The 21,433-nt window shown below is 41.8% G+C and overlaps 1 protein-coding gene across 2 annotated transcripts in view; it reads right to left on the minus strand.

Annotated features, from left to right (window-relative positions):
• Positions 1–21,433, minus strand: part of ADGRL3 (adhesion G protein-coupled receptor L3) — a 643,814-nt gene that overhangs the window by 279,764 nt on the left and 342,617 nt on the right. The gene's annotated exons all lie outside the window — the stretch shown is intronic.

Consider the following 21,433-nt stretch of genomic DNA (forward strand, 5'->3'; position numbering starts at 1 on the left):
GTTACAGTGGGTTTGGTTAAACTGCTGTGAATTGTCAACTGTAAAACATGATACCAAAATGATTTACTAAAAATTTGTTGTCATCCCCATGACAATACTAACAGTAATAATTTTAAGATCCAGGGGTCAGGGGAAATGTGGGGGGTTAACTGTGACAGCTCATTGTCACAAGATAAGCTATACCTGCAGCAATCAGCAGGTCGGCATCCATGTCTCTTCTGTGTTTTATTTACGTAGATCATTTCCACCATTGCCCCATACATGCGGAGCATCAGACTGTGGCACAAAAGTGTGGGTAAACATGTAACTAATATTCCCTTAGGGAATGTTTCTTTGTTCCCCTGTACTGCTAAAATTGCAGGGTTTTTTGTGACCTCCTTTCCCAAAAAGGTGAAGTACAAAGTAAAAAAAAAATCACATACACATCACAATGATACCAATAGAAAACTATAAAAAAAAATACCCTCCGTGATCTATGGTTTACAGCAAGTAATTTTCTTAATGTAGTAAAACCTTATGCTGAGATGAAGAGGGGACTCTCCCTGGGGTCCCTGCATAATTAATTGTGCCTTTGATCACAACTTCAACATGCACTGATGCCCATGAACATTATGTCCAACAGCAATTTCTTATTCTACAGTGGTATCTGGACAGGGTGTAACCCAATTGTGCCACCTCCCCAGATTACCCCAGAATTGCTGAACCAGAACCAATCTAGCCATCAATAGTGAAGGCATTTTTTTTTTATAAAAAGCTTGATATGCATCAATAAACTCAACTCAACTTCACAGATTCCCAGCATGACCCAGAAGACAGGTGAATTAGAACAATGCATAGCCCAATCAGCCCACTCTGGGGTCGAAGCAACACCACCAAAATAGGGAAACACTATTAACCAATTGCTGGATAGGATTATCTTAAAAACAGAAACTCTAGGAGCAACCTAAGATATGTCCATTAAATTTAGATATTGCTACACAATGACCTGTTGCAAGCCTTTGACCTTACTTCTATGGAGGAATCTGTGCTGTGATCTCGTGCGAGTTATGACATGTCCTATTTTTTTTACGGAACGGTTTGCGGATTTGTGGAAAAAAAAAAGGGAACATGTGAATAGCCCAATAGAAAGCAATGGCCTATAAAATTGTCCATAATCACAAATCTGTGATCACGGACAACTTCACCAAATGAGAGAATGCAACCTTGGGTCTACATCTCCCCAGAGACTCTCCTCCAGCTGGAGAAAAGGGTCTTAGGTTCCTTCTGCTTCCTGGTGGCTGTAGAAGAAATTTCACCCAGCAGGACAGTCACCTACTACAGGAACAAGGTTGGAGGAGGAGCCAGGCCTCACCAGTGAAGGAAAGTGGCACAGCACAGGCAGGACTAGGAAAATCCAGAGCAGAACTGTCCAAACCTGCCACTGTATGTGATGCTGCAGCTATAGGGTCTCCCAGGCAGGAGCACAAAGTTTCTGCTCCAGATGGGGCCTGGGGCTATAGAGCTGCTGCCCAGCTGTGGAGAAGGCAAACCTTTGTATGCCTCCTGCTCTGCATGGCAGGAAAGGATCCTGGCAGTAAACAGCGATGTGTAGAAATCCCTACACAACCATATGGGGGGAAGAATGCACAGCCAAATCATTGCTGCTCATAGTGCGACATATTAAACAGACAGCAATAATTGACAAGAAAGAGAAAAGTGTATGTCATAAATCACTAGGCACACTACCAAAAATTGAAAATACATATACATTCGTTATTAGTATAATAGCAAACCAATTAGCAAACCCCAAATGAAAACACTTAAAAATAGATAACCTAGAGCAGTCATGTCAAACTCTGGCCCGCGGGCCAAATCTGGCCCTTGGTGCCATTATTTTTGGCCCGCCAGGCAATTCAGAGTTTTAATTACATCTGGCTCACCATGGCTACTATATAAGACTATTGGGGAGGGCTGGATACTATATAAGAGACTATGGGGCAGGACTGGCTACTATATAAGAGACTATTGGGGTCCACCACGACCCTCCCTGTCTTGCGCGACCTTCTCACTAGATTCGGAGTCCTATCAGGCTATAAAGTCAACACCACTAAATCAGAGGTCATGCCCTTGAATCTTCCCGATAACCTGGTCGCACATCTGCGCTCGGTATTTAAATTTAAAGGGACTACATCTTTCCTTAAATATTTAGGTATCCGATTGACACCCTCCGACTCTGCCCTGTACTCAGCTAACTTCCCCACTCTATTTAGGGACATTAGAACCCTCCTCTCTAAGTGGACCTCTCACTTTATATCTCTCCTGGGTAGGGTCGCCTCGGTGAAAATGACCATATTACCCAAATTGCTTTACTATTTTGAAACCCTTCCTGTGAGAGTACCTCTCTCAGAGCTCAAGGCCCTCCAGAGGGATATTTTTAAATTTATCTGGTCATCAAAACGACACCGCATACCTAAGTCGGTGATGATATGTAGTAAGGCCCAAGGCGGGCTGGCGGTTCCAAACATACTTCATTATTACTGGGCGACCCACCTGCGACAGATTCTTGCCTGGTCGAAGTACTTGGCCTACAAAAAGTGGGTGGAAATTGAGAAGGTTTGGCTGGCCCCATTTCACCCCAATTCTTTTTTGTGGCACCCATCCCCCCTTCCTCCGCACATCTCAGCCTATTGGGGCCCATTCGATTTACCCTGCATATCTGGTCTTCCTGCTATTCTAAATTCGGGCTCATATCTAAAGTCTCCCCTCTATACTCCTTTCTTCTTTTCCCTAACTTTCAACCAGGTTTATAGTCCCAACCTGTTAAGTTGTGGGGTTCAAAAAAGCTTTTCCAATTCGCTGACATTGTGGACCCACTTACTCGCACTCTCCTTCCATTTGACAGACTTGTGGACAGGGCGGATTTACCGTCTTCAGAGGGGTTCCCTTATTTGCAGATACGACACTTTATGGTGTCTCGCCTGGGAACCCTCACAGTGACCAAACCCTCGGCTTTTGAGCAACTGGTGAGGTGTAACACCCCCACTGCTGGATTAATTTCAGATATTTATAGTATCCTCAATTCCCCTGTGGGCAATTCCCAGGTTGGTCATGCATATATGTCCCGTTGGGAAACATTGTTGGGTAGGCAGCTTCCACCAGAATGTTGGAGTGTAATCTGAGAAAGGGCAGCAAAATCTTCTATATGTACCACATATAAAGAATCACAATATAAATTGATGATGTTCTGCTACCATACACCAGAACTGCTCAATAGGTTGAATGCTTCTATCTCCCCGATATGCTGGAGATGCCTTGGTGCAATTAGGTCACTTTTCCATATCTTCTGGGAATGTCCTCTTATTGAGCAGTTCTGGAGGGAAGTCTGCAGTATGGCCACTACAATCTTCCACATAGAGATTCACAAAGACCCTGCTGTGTGTTTGCTTAATCTCTTCCCCAAAACTTTACGGAAGAAACAGTCCAAATTATTACTAACTATTTTGTCTGCTGCTAAATCTCTGGTTGCGAGGGGATGGAAACAGGTCTCGCCCCCCTCTATGAACTGTCTTATTGCCAGAATGCAGGAACTGCGATCCCTGGAAAAACTGACTGCTTCTCTAAATAATAAGATAGAAATGTTTGACTCAGTTTGGGCCCCATGGGACTCTCACTTCACCTCTCTTACGAATGCCGATGGACAACCCTTATAGTCTACTTCACCCCTTATCCCTTCCCTCATATGTATCCCCTGTCTTGTGTTTTATCATTGTGTATTGTTGATGTACTTTATTCTGGAGCGGATTACCATGTTGAACCCACCCGTTGTTGGCTAATACTGATTTAGGATCTTCCAGCCATGTTTCGGCCCTGGTATTCCTATGACTTTTGCAGAAACTACATATCTTCCAATTGTTACAGTTTATTGTTACAACTGCTTTGTACCGGCACTACCTTTCTGGGCTGAGGTAAAAGCCTTACCATGTGTGTGCTTATGTGTTTTACAGTAAAATGACAAAATCTTTAATAAAAATTACAGTTATAAAAAAAAAAAAAAAAAAAGAGAGACTATTGGGGAGGGCTGGCTACTATATTGGAGACTATGAGGGAGTGCTGGCTACTATATTAGACTATTGGGGGGGCTGACTACTATATGAGACTATTGGGGAGGGTTGGCTGCTATATAAGACTATTGGGGAGGGCTGGCTACTATATAAGAGACTATGAGGGAGGGCTGCCTACTATATGATACTATTGGGGGGCTGGCTACTATATGAGACTATTGGGGAGGGTTGGCTGCTATATAAGACTATTGGGGAGGGTTGGCTACTATATAAGACTATTGGGGGGTTGGCTACTATATGAGACAATTGGGGAGGACTGGCTACTATATGAGACTATTGGGGAGGGCTATCTACTATATGGGACTATTGGGGAGGGTTGGCTACTATATAAGAGACTAATGGGGACCTCATAAATAGACAAAATCACCATGATACAAAGTGCAAGTGCATAAGTCCATTATAAATCCCCCCCATCCAGGGGTAAGGTTTGAGAAATTGAAAAAAGTGACTAAAATTTAAAAAGGAGGCAAAAAAGTTAAATATCCCCATATAAAGCATGGCAAGCAGAGTATGGTTCAGACATCGCTGTTTAGCGTTTTGCAATCACCACTTTCTGAGCTGAGCGCACTGTGTCCAGACCAGCAGGTAAGGGGATAATTAATCCCTTGCTTCTTGGTCCTCATGCATCGTGCTCTGCCCAGCAAGTGGTGGTTGAGCCACACAATAAAGAGTGATGTCTACACATCACTGCCTACTGCTTCCATGTGTGTGGGCAAGGAAAGACCTGGCTCTTTATGTGTCCTGCCTCTTTTTTTTAACAGAAAAGACAAGGAGAAAGCATGTACTGCAGTTTTGGCAGGAAGGAAGACACCTAGTGGACATACAGTACTGTAGGTTTAGAGTTGATTTAAACATAAAAAAATTAAAAGATCATATTGCAAAAATGATTGTTATCACAACCCCTGTTGATTTATAAAAAAAAAATCACGACAGTGACTCTTTAAGTCTGAGATTCAGAAAGAGGGTAGAATACACAGAATATGCCCCATAACCGCTTAAAACTGTGATAAGAGGATGAATTGCCTATCCAATCTTCACCCCCTTCGCTGATTACTCCAGGTATTCTACCTACTTCAGAACCAATAGGACTGCCTACTACTGGTGAACCAACTTTAAATATAGCATTTCCAGCATCCACAACAGCTGTGTTTACAGATACTATTCCAGCACCAGCAGACAACATTATTCCTGTTATTGCAGAAAAAAAAAACAGTGCTGAAAAAGTCTAAGCATGCACAATGATTAAAGAGCCTCCCCTTTTTTTAGTATACAGTATTTTAATGCTTTAGGCTATGTTCACACTACGTATATGTCCGGCCGCATATTCTCGCGCATATTCTATACCTGTTAAACTCCGGCCGGGAATTTACGCAAGTAGCGGCCGGCTACATATGGACCGCGAACTTACGCCCGTAGTCTACTTACGCTTCCCGAGCGCCCTACGTAGCGATCTGACAGCGGTCTTTTACTTGGAAATCTTCGCCTAGCCCCGGACACCCCACAGAACCTTTTGGATCGGCACAAAAAGCTTGCAAAATTAAGAAATCACCACTACGTACGGCACCGCATGTTACGCTACGGGTGTAAGTTACGGCATTTTCATCCTCAAAAAATGGTCTGGTTCATTTTTTACGGCGCCGCGTACCATCCGGGCGTAAGTTTGTACGTAGTGTGAACTGTGCAGCCGTACATCATATACTTTCCATTGTACGCAAACTACGTAAGTCTCCGGCCGCTTATTCACGGAACGCGCTACGTCCGGAGACTTACGTAGTGTGAACATAGCCTTAAAGGAGAAGTCCAGTGAAAATTTCTGTTGAAGTTTTGTATTGAGCCCCCAAAAGTTAAACAAATCACCAATATACACAATATACGGGTTTTTCCCTGCACTTACTACTGCATCAAAGCGTCACTGCTTGGATAAGGGTGGGTTCACACTACGGAATCCACGTGGATAAGTTCTGGTGGATTCCGTCGCTAGTACCTGCTGACTGCGGCGCACATATCCGCCCGTGCCATAGGCACCATTCTATGGTCAAGCGGATTCCGCCGTCCACAAAAAGAACTGACATGTCACCCTTTAATGGTGATGTCACGACCCGACTCCCAGAGCTATGCGGGCTGTGGCTGCTGGAGAGGATGTTGGCTGAGGGACATAAGGCACTGGAGGGACCCTGAGCATCCCTTTGCCATCATCCTCTCCAGCAGCCACAGCCCGCACAGCTCTGGGAGTCGGGTCGTGACATCACAATTTTATCCAGGAAGTATTGATGCAGTAGGGAAAAAAGGGAAAAAAGCACTTTATAAGCATTTCCCGCAATAAGTGTATATTGGTGATTTGTATGTTTTTTGGGGGGAAATACGATACTTTGATAAAAAATTTTGCTGGACTTCTCCTTTAACCCCTAGACGACCCTGGACGTAGGGTTACGTCATGGAAGCCTGTCCCCAGAAGACCCATGACGTAACTCTACGTCCTGGGTGTTTCTCCCGCTATGAAGGAGGTGGGGGCTGGCTGCAGTGAGCAGCCGGGACCTCACCGGTAATGACACGCTGCAGCGATCGTGCTGCCGCGTGTCACTAACCCCTTAAACGCCGCGATCGCGGCGCGACCGCGGCGTTTAAGTGCAAGTGACATGGGGAGTCCCCTGTCACTTACCGATCGGGACCCCCGGAGTGTGACTGCGGGGGTCCCGATCGTTGAAACGGACCGCCGGAGGCCTCTCACCTGCCTCTGTGCGGTCCGATCGGCAATCTGCTGCACTAAGCCTGCACAGGCAGGCTCAATGAGCAGATCACCGATAACACTGATCAATGCTATGCCTATGGCATAGCAATAGTCAGTGTAAAAATCAAAGTACTGTATGTAGAAGTCCCCCAAAGGGACTTCAAATGTGTAAAAAAACAAAAGTTCAAAAAACTATTACACTACCCCAAAACCCCTCCCCCAATAAAAGTTGAAATCACACTTCCGGTTCCTGCCCGCGCATGTAAGGAGCAAAGGCAGAGAGCTCCGTGACGGGAATCCTCTACAAAGGGTCTCTGTTCATCCTATATCAATTGTAGCAAGAGCCAAAGGTCTGTAAAAGTTTTTTTAAAAGCTACAGGACCGACATGGACAAATTAATATCAAAGAACGGAGCCCCATCTACCTCTATTCCCAAACTTAAAAAAAAACGCTCACAAAACAAAATGGCGTCAGAGCGCATCTCCTCACAGCAGAAACAACAACTGCAAACACGCTCACAAGATGAAGACTTAAACACTCAGGAGAATTTACAACCTTCACCCTCTACTTTTACAAACCCTGGGGAAGAGTATTATGTACCAGGTCAGCCTATTTCTTATAAGCAAATAGCTACTGAGGTAGCAAGCATTTTGGCGCCAGACCTAAGAGCTACACTAGAAAGCACTATTACCTCACTCATAACACAAATCCAGAGCGATGTCAGCTTAAACTCCTCTAAAATTTCTGACCTAGAAGAGAGAGTTAGTGAACTGGAGGATACTCTAACAGACACCAGACAAAAAGTTCAAACACTGACTAAAGACAATCTCTACTTACATAAAAAAGCAGAAGATCTAGAGAATAGGTGAAGAAAAGACTTATGTATTATTGGTGTCCCTGAACACTTTCTTCCTAATCAATTGATACAGCTATGTTCTGTGGATCTACCAGCTGCTTTAGGAATATAAAATGCATGTATTGTGGAAAGAGCTCATAGAATTGGTGCTCCACCATCACAAGACAACACTACCCTTTCCAATAAATCTAATAGACCTCGACAAGTCATTGCCCGATTTCTTAATTATGCTGATAAAGCATTAATCCTCTCTACAGCAAAGAAATGTAAAGCTGATATTCTTCTAGGAGGTCAGAAAATCCTTATATTCGGAGACTATTCTGCTGAGGTGGCAAAACAAAGAAAAGCATTTTCTCCTATTTGTACTAACCTAGTCAAGCAACAGATTAGATTCTCACTCCAATATCCGGCTATTCTACGAATCTATCAACAAGATGGCACCTCAATAATGTTTCGTACTCCAGAAGAAGTTAATCTCCATTTCAAGGCTCAACAAGGAGAAGACACAATCAGCCCACGTCAGTCAGAAAACGAAATGTCACATTGAATGAACAAGGATTTATGCAAAAAAAAATATATATATATTTTCTAAATTCTCACCTTAATATTATATGCAGTTATGTGTTGGTTCTAATCAATATAAGTAATTTACTTATGCACTGGATTTGTTTAAAAATATAGAATTTATCAATTATCATTATTAATGCTACCATTATTATTATTTTAATCATTTATTTCAATGTGTTTTGTTGTGTGTATGTATGTGTATATATATATGCATGTGTGTGTATCTGTATATGCATATATATGTATATTTATTTATATATTATTTTATTTATTTATAATTATATGTGTGCATGTGTATGTGTGTGTATATGTATGTGTATATGTATATGTATATATTTTTTTTTAATTAATTGATTATTATTATTATTTTAATTAATTATTTAATTATTTATATTTACATATAACTCTGCTATTTTTATAATTATTTTCATTCATTTATTTATTTATTTTATGTATTTATATATATATATATATATATATATTTTTTTTTTTTTTCCTTACTCTTCTTCTTCCCCTCACCTTCCCTCATTATATATCTTCTTTATTTTCTCTCTGAGCTTTAATATCTTCCATCCTACCTCCTTTCCTTACGTTCCCTATCGCCATATAAAGTTTGAGAATACCCCCTTTACAGAAATATTTTTAATACCGTCCTTTTCTCTGTCCTAATTACACAGTTTTTCTAATGATGATGAGCGAAGTTTCTTTAATATTTAGCTTGCATTTATTTAGTTTAATGATCTTGTTTAATTACTGTTTTTGTTCTTATTTTCTTAATATTCAGTCAGCCAGTTGGAAAAAAAGAGAGTTGCCGAGTAGCCAGTCATGTAGTGCTTGCTATCTTTTATACAATATATATGCGTGTCGTGTCATGGAATGTAAAGGGGCTTAGATCCCCTAATAAGCGTATGCAAATACTCAGACATCTTAAACGACTAAAAGCCGATGTCGCTCTCCTACAGGAGACACACCTTAGAGAAGATGAATTCTATAGAATGCAACGATTATGGGTTGGTCAAGTGATTGGGTCCTCGGCATCTCAAAGTAAGGCGGGTGTTATAATTCTCATACATAAAAGACTTTCATGTACTATTTTAGATAAATTTACTGATACAGAAGGTAGACTTGTAGGTATATTAGTAGATACTCCAGCGGGACATTTTAATATAATTAATGTATATGGACCTAATACTAAACATAAATTTTTCTATCAAGAACTTGAAAGACGTCTTCTCCTCCAGATAGGAGGCAATAATACTATTATATGCGGAGACTTTAATGTTGTTCTCTCTACTCTGGAGGACCGTAGACGCACAATGTCTAAAACAGGAGCAGTTGTCCCTAAAGATGATACCTTACAATCTTTTATGCATATTTTAAATTTAACAGATGCATGGAGATTTTTCCATCCTGATGCTAGGGAATTTTCCTTTTATTCTCATTCTCAGGATGTCTGGTCCCGTCTGGATTACACTCTTGTTTCTAATAATTGCCTTTCCAAAGTCAATCATACAGAAATACATGATCTGATTATATCGGATCACGCCCCTGTGATTCTTGACATAGCAGACACCTTTCCAATGGGGACGGACATAATATGGCGCTTCCCACAATTCCTAGCTAACGATGAACCATTCAAACGAAAATTGCTGGAATGGTGGTCTGAGTACTCTATTAACAATAAGGAACATCTTCCTAACCCCTTTTTATTCTGGGATACTGCTAAAGCAGTTATAAGAGGCCTTGTTATTGCCTATATATCTAAAAAAAAGGTAGCTAGGGAAGAATTTGAAAAAGCCACTGCTTCCCTAAGATCCTCTTATTCAGTTTTCCAATGCTCTCCTTCCCCCCAAAACAAAGAAGCTTGGATACAATCTAAACAACTCTTCGATAATGCCACAGAATCTTTAGAAAATATCATTAGATCCAAACAAGAGGCAGAACTTTTTTGATTTGGAGATAAAGCAGGTAGACTGCTAGCTAATTTAGCAAAAGGAAAAAAATCTATTACTCATGTTAAAGCAATCAAAGATAAAGATGGCCATATCAAGACAGACCCCAAATCCATTAATTCTATTCTTAGGCACTTTTACAATGAAATTTACTCAAGTCATGATTTAGATAAAAGTGAGGGACTTCGATTTTTGGAAAAACTAAAATTACCTTCCCTATCGGCAGATGACCTTGGGTTACTTAATGCTCCATTAACAATTGATGAAATTACCAAAACTATTTCTAAATTAAAAGCAACTACAGCTCCTGGTCCAGATGGCCTCTCTGGTACCTTTTATAAAATTGTATCTTCTGACATTGCCCCTACCCTTCTAATGGTATATTCTAACATGCTAGAAGGTAAATGAATTTTAAAGTCAGGAAACACTGCTCACATAAAAATCCTACATAAGTCAGGAAAAGACCCTCTCCTGCCAGGCTCTTACCGCCCGATATCACTAATTAATGAAGATATAAAAATTTTATCAAAAATCATGGCCGATAGATTATCCAACTTCCTCCCTAACCTAATTGGATCCCACCAGGTTGGTTTTATTAAAGCTAGATCGGCTACAACCAATATTAGAACTGTATTAGCGGTTCAAGATGCGGTGGGGAGAAGGGGACACATGCAGAAGCCACCAGCCCTTTTGGCCATTGACGCAGAAAGGGCATTCGACAATATTGACTGGGGCTGGTTAAAACAAGTTCTGTCAAAATTTGGCATAGTCGGTGCTTTTCGTTCTTATATAGAGAGTATCTATGTCACCCCTCAAGCAAGAGTTCATACCCAAGGTTATTTGTCGGATGTCTTCCCTCTCGGGAGGGGTACTCGCCAGGGGTGTCCTTTGTCCCCACTTTTATTTGATTTGGCTTTGGAACCCTTGGCGAGATATCTTATAGAATCATCTGTTTATGAAGGTATCCCAGTTGGTTCCACATCCGTTAAGATCACATGTTTTGCGGACGATATGCTACTATTTATAAATTCTCCCTCCAACATTCTTAGGACATTTACATACTTTGGTACATTTACAGGATATAAAATTTATATTTCCAAATGTCAGTTACTTTATCTAGCTCCTTATAATTCTAACACTAGACCAATTTTGGAAGTTGAGATAGCTAAAGATCATATAACCTACTTAGGAATCAAAATTGGACGTATTCCTTCTTCTCTTTATAAATTAAATTTCCCCCCAATATTTAAAAAGATTGCTCAGGATGTAGAAAGATGGAGAAATCTCCCTCTATCACTATTAGGCCGCTCACATCTTTTAAAAATGATGTGCTTTGCTCGCCTACTATACCCACTTCAGGTGATCCCTTTACTCCTCCGCCACACTGATGTTCAACTAGTTCAATCCCTTTTTATAAAATTTTTGTGGAAAGGAAAACGACCCCGAATCGCTTTCAAAAAATTATGCTTACCTAAAAATGAAAGGGGCATTCAGTTTCCAGACATAAGACTTTATAATTTGGCATCGGTTTTTCGTCACATCAGGGATTGGATACATCATAAGTCACACTTCTCTAATTATCAACTAGAAAGTGCTCTTATTTACCCTTGGAGTCTAAGTTCACTCCTACATCTAAAAATAAAAGACCAACCTGATGTGGCGAAGAATTGCTTATTGATTCGTGATACAGTGGCAACTTGGAGGGCAATTAGAAAGATTTACTCACTTCCTTTTTGTATATCTAAATACATGCCCCTAGGACACACCCCAACATTCACTTTAAGAGACTCTGACCGTATGTTAAAGATATGGCAGGATAAAGGTTTAAATGTTGTGGGGGATCTTATTAATAAAACAGAAGGTGGTTTAATACCATGGGACATCCTACGCACAGAAACGGGTCTTCCTGCCACTCAGACTTTTCAATATTTTCAAATACGTAGTTACTGTTCTTCTCTAACTCGTACCTTTGCACAAATAGAGAAAAATAATCCTTTTGATGAATTAATGGGTACAGCAGATGGATATAAAAGACTTTCTGATATATGTAAAAACCTCAAATATGTGGTTTTGGAAAAAGTCTCTGCATCTATATTCAATCATTGGAAAACTCTCATCCCATCCACAACTACTTAAGGGGCTCCGAACAGTTCGCTCGGTCACTCCAAATGAAAAATGGAGGGAAATGCATCTCCGCCTTTTACATAAAGCTACTCTAGCGTTTAATATCCCTTATAAAAATGCTCCCTCACATTATCTAACAGCTTGCCCAAAATGTGACCTGCCAAAAGCAGACTTATTACACTGTATGTGGAGCTGTCCCTTGGTCCTACCTATATGGTCTGAACTACTATCGTGGATTAAAAAGATATGGAATTATACTGTTCCTAATACTCCGTTATGTTGTCTATTTCATTATATTCCAATTTCTTCAGATGATACATCAAAAAATTATATCTCACAACAGGGTGTTCATATCACCCTATTAGCTTTAAAGAAATGTCTATTAAGACACTGGCTTTCTAAAGATCTACCTACCACATCTGAAATAATTAGTTTAATGAGTAAACTCATGGACTATGATTTATTCCATACAAAACGTGATTTAGAGAACAACACTAAATCCTTCTTTAAGAAATGGAGAGGTTTCATTGAAAAAGGTCTTTCTGATAATGACAGACATACGCTAATGAAAAATTTTAAATTTACTACATGGTATTCCTTACAAGAATCAAGAGGTTCTTTAGGTAACTTAAAAACTCTATGATATATTATCTACTTTCTGGCTGGCTGAAAAGAAATAATGTTATTAGAGTACGAACTGGAGAGAATGGAACCGCTGCACATCCCATCTATGGCTGATACTAATGCCGCTAGGCCTATATTAAAAATCAACACCAGAGTGTCTGTATATGAATTGATCAAGCCATATTGCCCCGTGTACCACCGCGCAGGTCCTCTGGTCCACACGGGTCCCTACGCTAACTCCACACCGTGTCGGTCAGCGACCGCCAACCCCGCAAGGCGTGCACGTGCAGGAAAGGGAGGCCATGGAACGGCCCTGCAACCCCAATGTCACAGGACCAGACCCAAAAAGCCCCACCAAAACCCAGCCAGCACCACCGGCGGGGAAGGCTGCCCCCAAACGACACAAGTATGGATATGGTATTACACTTACCATTGCTGCACTCACAGAATGGGGAAGACATAGGGTCCAGACATGTGAGCACAGGCATCTCCTGCTAATTTTGGTCATGTGGGTCTTATAAAGGAGTGCTAGCTGTTCAGAGAGGGAGAATTGCAAAACACGAACTGGAGAGAATGGAACCGCTGCACATCCCATCTATGGCTGATACTAATGCCGCTAGGCCTATATTAAAAATCAACACCAGAGTGTCTGTATATGAATTGATCAAGCCATATTGTCGCTGACCGACACGGTGTGGAGTTAGCGTAGGGACCCGTGTGGACCAGAGGACCTGCGCGGTGGTACACGGGGCAATATGGCTTGATCAATTCATATACAGACACTCTGGTGTTGATTTTTAATATAGGCCTAGCGGCATTAGTATCAGCCATAGATGGGATGTGCAGCGGTTCCATTCTCTCCAGTTCGTGTTTTGCAATTCTCCCTCTCTGAACAGCTAGCACTCCTTTATAAGACCCACATGACCAAAATTAGCAGGAGATGCCTGTGCTCACATGTCTGGACCCTATGTCTTCCCCATTCTGTGAGTGCAGCAATGGTAAGTGTAATACCATATCCATACTTGTGTCGTTTGGGGGCAGCCTTCCCCGCCGGTGGTGCTGGCTGGGTTTTGGTGGGGCTTTTTGGGTCTGGTCCTGTGACATTGGGGTTGCAGGGCCGTTCCATGGCCTCCCTTTCCTGCACGTGCACGCCTTGCGGGGTTGGCGGTCGCTGACCGACACGGTGTGGAGTTAGCGTAGGGACCCGTGTGGACCAGAGGACCTGCGCGGTGGTACACGGGGCAATATGGCTTGATCAATTCATATACAGACACTCTGGTGTTGATTTTTAATATAGGCCTAGCGGCATTAGTATCAGCCATAGATGGGATGTGCAGCGGTTCCATTCTCTCCAGTTAATGTTATTAGAGTGTTATTAGTTAAGTTATAACCTCCTCACCTTAAGTGAGGAACACTTGTTATTATTCAAAGTTTACTGACAAAACTTATGTATATTTGATATATCTGTATAAATATGTATTGCAAAAAAAAAATTCAATAAAACTATTATTATAAAAAAAAAAAAAGTTGAAATCACCCCCCTTTCCCATTGTATAAATAAAACATATAAAAATAAATAAATAGATAAACATATAATATACCGTAGCGTGCGTAATTGTCCGATCTATTAAAATATAACAAGCGTAATTGCGAACGGCGAACGGCGTACACGAAAAGAGGGGGAAAAGTGCGCAGATTACCGATTTTATGTTACATTATATATTTAAAAAAATCAATAAAAAGTGATCAAAACGTCTGATTTTCACAAATATGGTGTTATTAAAAACTAGAGATCATGGCGGAAAAAATTACACCCCATACAGCCCCGTAGGTGAAAAAATAAAACCGTTATAAGTGTCACAATAGGCCCATTTTATTAATATTTAATTGCCAAAAAAAAGGATTTCATAAAAAAAATACATATATAACATTAGAGAATCTGTGTAACCTGCATATGGTTGTGTTCAGGCTAACCTATAGAGCAGGGGTCCTCAACTGGCGGACCGCGGTCCGAATGCGGACCGCGGAGGCCAGCTGTCCGGACCCCAGGGCTCGGGCAAGTGTCGAGGGCCCCCTCGGCACTTGTCCGCCCCAGCACAGAACGCAGGTGCAGCGTTCAGGCACCCGGCCACTAATATCGGGCCGCTGTTAGCATCCCGCCCCCTCTCGCATCCGTCCACCGCCCCCCACCCCCGCCCCCCCCAGAGACTCCCTCTAGGCTCCGGATCCTCTCCCCTGGCTGGTCGCGTAGCTGACGCCACGCTCCTGCGTGACGTCACTCGCTCCCTCCACAGCGGCTGTCACTCGAGCCTCCAGCAAGCAGCCAGGACAGAGCTCCCTGCTGGTGAGTATTCTTGAGGGGGGAGAGGAGGGGGGTATGTAATTGTCTGCTGTTAGTATTAGGGGGCCTCAGTACAGGCTGGGAAGGGCAAGAGCCTCTGCTGAGACCCCTTAATACTAACAGTAAGTGAAAGTGTCATTATTTATTTATCTACTTTACAGGTTTTAGGCTGGATTCACACGCTGTAACTGTGCGGCTGTATTTTTTATGCGGCTGTAAATGTGCGGGTGAAACTCCGGCCGTGGGAAAAAATAGACATGCGGCTCAAAACATACGGTCATTTACTTGGAAATCTGGTTCAACTAAAAATAACAAATAAAATGTTAAGAAAGTGATGGAAACACCTCTGGATGCATCTGGGAAAGCAGGGAACACAGTTTACATGAATCGCTATTACCGGGGTTTGCGATCCTCTGCACTATAGCCGATGTCTCTCATGGTTAATATATTGAATTAATAAAACACATTTTCTGTCTAATAAAGTCCCTTTTATTGTTCAATAATTAAATGTAAACGATTCCATCATTTTGCAATTAAATATACTGTTAAAATAAATATATATATAAATAAATGTATATTTATATATATATTTATTTTTTGACAGTATATTAAATTGCACAATGATGGATTCGTTAGAATTAAATTATTGACCAACGAAACTGAATTTATTTAAACGAAAATTTGTTTTCTTAATTAAATATTAATTAGTACAGGAAACTCCATAAGCCGGTAATTCATATGCCGGCAATAGAGCATTCTGTACTAATCATCACTTTACTTTAATGAAAACATCAAATGTTTCTTCTAATTATGTTATCACAATAGCATTATTAGAAGAAACATTTAGAATTATATGTGCGCTCAGCTGATTGGCTGATCGGCTGAGCGCACATATAAAGAGCCGGCCGGAGTACAGTGACTTCATTGTGCTGCGGACCAGCGAAGAGGACACATCGGGGTGAGTATAGAGCTCTCCCCACCCCCTCCCCGGCACTGCACCCCTCCCAGCAAGGAAGGGGGGGTCACTTAACCCCTTCCTTGCTGGGATGGGTGCAGTCTGACATCAGTCTGGCCCCCAGGGGGTTAAGGGGGATGCAATACATCCTCCCTTAACCCCTTGGGGGTCAGACTGTAAGCAGCGATCTGTAAAGATGCTTCATACTGTAAGGAGCACAACACCGCTCACAATGATGGGTGTTGTGCTCCTGTTTGTGTGTTTTTTGTGTGTTTCTCCCTTTTTGTTTTTCAGATATCGGTATCCTGGGGATTACGTCGGATTCCGTGGACTACGTCGATGACCAGCGTTTTTTTTATGTTTTTTTTAATAAAATGGTCAATGAGGGGTGTGGGGGTGTTTTTATTTGAATAAAAAAATTTGTAAACTTGTGTCTTGTCTTTATTTCTTTACTTTATAGACTTAGTAGTGGAAGCCGTCTAATAGACGGAATCCATTACTAAGTCGGGGCCTAGTGTTAGCCGGTATAAAATGGCTAACACTAACCCCCTATTATTACCCCAGTACCCAATGCCACCAGGGGTACTGGGAAGAGCCGGGTGCCAGTGGTCCCGGAGCGTCAAAATTGGCGCTCCTGGACCGGGCGGCAGCAGGCTGGTAAGATTTAGGCTGGGGAGGGCCTAAACCAATGGCTCTTCCCACCCTGGTGTTACCAGGCTGCTGTCGTTTGGTTTTTAACCCGGCTGGTTATAAAAATAGGGGGGACCCTATGCGTTTTTTTTTAATTATTTATTTATTTAAAAAAAAAAACGCATAGGGTCCCCCCTATTTTTATAACCAGCCGGGTTAAAAACCAAACGACAGCAGCCTGGTAACACCAGGGTGGGAAGAGCCATTGGTTTAGGCCCTCCCCAGCCTAAATCTTACCAGCCTGCTGCCGCCCGGTCCAGGAGCGCCAATTTTGACGCTCCGGGACCACTGGCACCCGGCTCTTCCCAGTACCCCTGGTGGCATTGGGTACTGGGGTAATAATAGGGGGTTAGTGTTAGCCATTTTATACCGGCTAACACTAGGCCCCGACTTAGTAATGGATTCCGTCTATTAGACGGCTTCCACTACTAAGTCTATAAAGTAAAGAAATAAAGACAAGACACAAGTTTACAAATTTTTTTATTCAAATAAAAACACCCCCACACCCCTCATTGACCATTTTATTAAAAAAAACATTAAAAAAACGCTGGTCATCGACGTAGTCCACGGAATCCGACGTAATCCCCAGGATACCGATATCTGAAAAACAAAAAGGGAGAAACACACAAAAAACACACAAACAGGAGCACAACACCCATCATTGTGAGCGGTGTTGTGCTCCTTACAGTATGCAGCATCTTTACAGATCGCTGCTTACAGTCTGACCCCCAAGGGGTTAAGGGAGGATGTATTGCATCCCCCTTAACCCCCTGGGGGCCAGACTGATGTCAGACTGCACCCATCCCAGCAAGGAAGGGGTTAAGTGACCCCCCCTTCCTTGCTGGGAGGGGTGCAGTGCCGGGGAGGGGGTGGGGAGAGCTCTATACTCACCCCGATGTGTCCTCTTCGCTGGTCCGCAGCACAATGAAGTCACTGTGCTGCGGACCAGCTAATTATATGTGCGCTCAGCCGATCAGCCAATCAGCTGAGCGCACATATAATTCCAAATGTTTCTTCTAATAATGCTATTGTGATAACATAATTAGAAGAAACATTTGATGTTTTCATTAAAGTAAAGTGATGATTAGTACAGAAAGCTCTATTGCCGGCATATGAATTAACGGCTTATGGAGCTTCCTGTACTAATTAATATTTAATTAAAAAAACAAATTTTCGTTTAAATAAATTCAGTTTCGTTGGTCAATAATTTAATTCTAACGAATCCATCATTGTGCAATTCAATATACTGTCAAAAAATAAATATATATATAAATATACATTTATTTATATATCTATTTATTTTAACAGTATATTTAATTGCAAAATGATGGATTCGTTAGAAATAAATTATTGATCAACGAAAGTGTCTTGATTACAAAGAAAATGTGTTTGATTAATTTAATATATTAACTATTAGAGGCATCGGCATTCGGCATCATTGCCGGCTATTTTTGAAGTACTCCGTACGGACCGCCTGTCAATCCACGGCCGCATATTCAGCCGCAAACAATGGTCTTGTTCATTTTTTACGGGTCCGTTTACGATAGGGCCGTAGATTCATACATAGTGTGCACTGTGCAGCCGCATATCCTATACTTCCCAGCATACACACGAACCATCAAAAATACCGCCGCACAATTACAGCCGCAAATACAGCCGCACTGTTACAACGTGTGAATCGAGCCTAAAGAAGAAGACGGGACTACTTGGGAAAGAAGACTATTGCTTTTTTATATATAATAAAAAGGTTAACAAGGGTTCTCTGGGGAGTTTTATTTCAATAAAGAGCTTTTTAAAGTTGTGTTTTTTTTCTTACTTATTTTTGGCTTAGTAGTGAAAGCTATCTAATAGATGGTGTCCATTACTAAGCTGGGGCTTAGCGTTAGCCAGTAGAATGGCTAACACTAACCCCCCACTTATTACCCCGGTACCCACCGCCACCAGGGGTACTGGGAAGAGCCAGATACCGTCAGGCCTGGAGTGTCAGGAACTGACACTCCAGGACTGGGCGGCAGCAGGCTGGTATTATTAGGCTGGCAACGGCCAAAATAAATGGCCCTTGCCACCCTGATAGTGTCAGGCTGCTGCTGCTTGGTTTTGTATCTGGCTGGTTATGGAAAATAGGGGGGACCCCACGCAATTTTTTTAAATTATTTATTAAAATAATGCATGGGGCCCCCCCTTTTTCCATAACCAGCCAGATACAAAACCAAGCAGCAGCCTGACACTATCAAGCTGGCAACAGCCAAATAAGTGTCCCTTACCATCCTGATAGTGTCAGGCTGCTGCTGCTTTTGTTTTGTATCTGTCTGGTTATAGAAAATAGGGGGTACCCCACCCATTTTTATTTATTTATTATTATTTATTTATTTATTTATTAAACTAATGCATGGGTTCCCCCTTTTTCCATAACCAGACAGATACAAAACCAAGCAGCAGCAGTCTGACACTATAAGGGTGGCAAGGGCCATTTATTTTGGTCATTGCCAGCCTAACAATACCAGCCTGCTGACGTCTATTCCTGGATCGTCAGTTTCTGACACTCCAGGGTTGACGGTATCTGGTTCTTCCCAATACCCCTGGTGGCGGTGGGTACCAGGGTAATAAGTGGGGGTTAGTGTTAGCCATTTTACTGGCTAACGCTAAACCACAGTTTAGTAATGAACCACTTTTAAGCCAAAAATAAGTAAGAAAAAAAAAACACAACAACTTTAAAAAGCTCTTTATTGAAATAAAACTTCCTAGAGAACCCTTGTTAACCTTTTTATTATATTAAAAAAAAGCAAAAACCCTTCTCTCCATAGTAGTCCCATCTTCTTTATTTCAAACTGTAAAGTCAAATGAATTAAATAAATAAAGACACTTTCACTAAGTAACAAGCAGATGTCTACTGTCATTATTAAGAGATCTTAGGGTCCATTTACACAGAAAGATTATCTGACAGATTATCTGCCAAAGATTTGAAGCCAAAGCCAGAAACAAACTATAAACAGAGATCAGGTTACAAAGGAAAGCCTGAGATTTCTCCTCTTTTCAAATCCATTTCTGGCTTTGGCTTTAAATCTTTGTCAGATAATCTTACTGTGTAAATAGACCCTAATGGTGCATTTACACAGACAGATTTATCTGACAGATCTGTGAAGCCAAAACCAGGAACAGACTATAAACAGGGATCAGGTCATAAAGGAAAGACTGGGATCTATCCTCTTTTCAAATCCATTCCTGGCTTTGGCTTCCAAAATCTGTCAGATAAATCTTTCTGTGTAAACGCACCCTCAGAAGAGGCTCTTGCCCTCCCCAGTCTGTACTGAGACCCCCTAATAATGACAGTAGACTTAAAGAGGTACTCCGGGCCAGGGTTATTTTTTGTGTATGGCAAGCAGGGGTGGATATAGAGGCCGCCGGCCCTAACCTCCCTGATTCCAACGCCGGGTCCAGGATTGCACCGCCCCATTCCCCTATCCCGCTGCCGCTTCCTGGTCTGAGCTGGAGTGGGGCTAGCATTTGTTCGATACTAAAAATGTATACTGATGTCATGGGTAACATTGTTCTCAGTATACAGTTACAATAACAGGGGTGGACTGATAATATGCATGATGATGATATTCCCTCTTGTTTACTGGTATTATTGACAATATATAGGTTTTGGTATGCTGGATTTGGTCAGTTTCAGTTGATGGTGATTTGTATAGAAATATTACTCTTTTCATACTTTTCATAACTAATATTGGTCATAGTGTCTGGCATTTTGTCACTACTGGTATGATGGGAATAATATTTGCATGAGAAGCTAAATAAAATATTGGGGTCTCTGTGGTACCTGCTGTTTTACTGTCGCCACATGATTTGCTCCAAGGGGGCCCACTGAGGCTCTGTTGCCCTAGGGCCCATAAAAACCTGGAGCCGGCCCTGGCTACAGCCATTGGAGCTAATGCAGCAGAGGAGGAGGGATGTTGTACCTTCTTGCCTCCTGCACCAATCAGACAGGAAGGCAATGGCTGGGAGAGCTACACAGGCATAACGGGAAGGCGCCATTTTATACTGGGATTGATGAGTATGAAGTGTCAGTGAAGCAAGCCGGGGATGAGATTGGTTGTGTGAGAGAAACTAAAGTTAAAAATAATAATCAATTATTTTTTTTAGGCCATATCTATCAGCAGAGCAGCAGAATAGCACAGTGTTGTCAGAATAAACTGCAGCATAGCACAGTGTGGTCAGAGGAAATTGCAGCATAGCACAGTGTTGTCAGACGGACAATTTTGCTCAGTCACCCCTATTTGTGGCTTGGTAGGCTAGAGGTCCATAATTGGCTAGCAAAGTCAAGCCCCTGCAACGTGTAATAAGCCATGGCTAGTGCTTTAAAAAAAAGAAAAGTAGATTCAGAAAATCGAGATTTTAAATCTGAATGGACAGATAAATACTGTTTTATTCTCACGAATGCAGCTCAGCCAAAGCCACTGTGTTTAATATGCAATGAAACAGTGGCCCTGGTAAAG

The sequence above is a fragment of the Dendropsophus ebraccatus genome, chromosome 7, assembly GCF_027789765.1.
Source record: "Dendropsophus ebraccatus isolate aDenEbr1 chromosome 7, aDenEbr1.pat, whole genome shotgun sequence".
Lineage (NCBI taxonomy): Eukaryota > Metazoa > Chordata > Amphibia > Anura > Hylidae > Dendropsophus > Dendropsophus ebraccatus.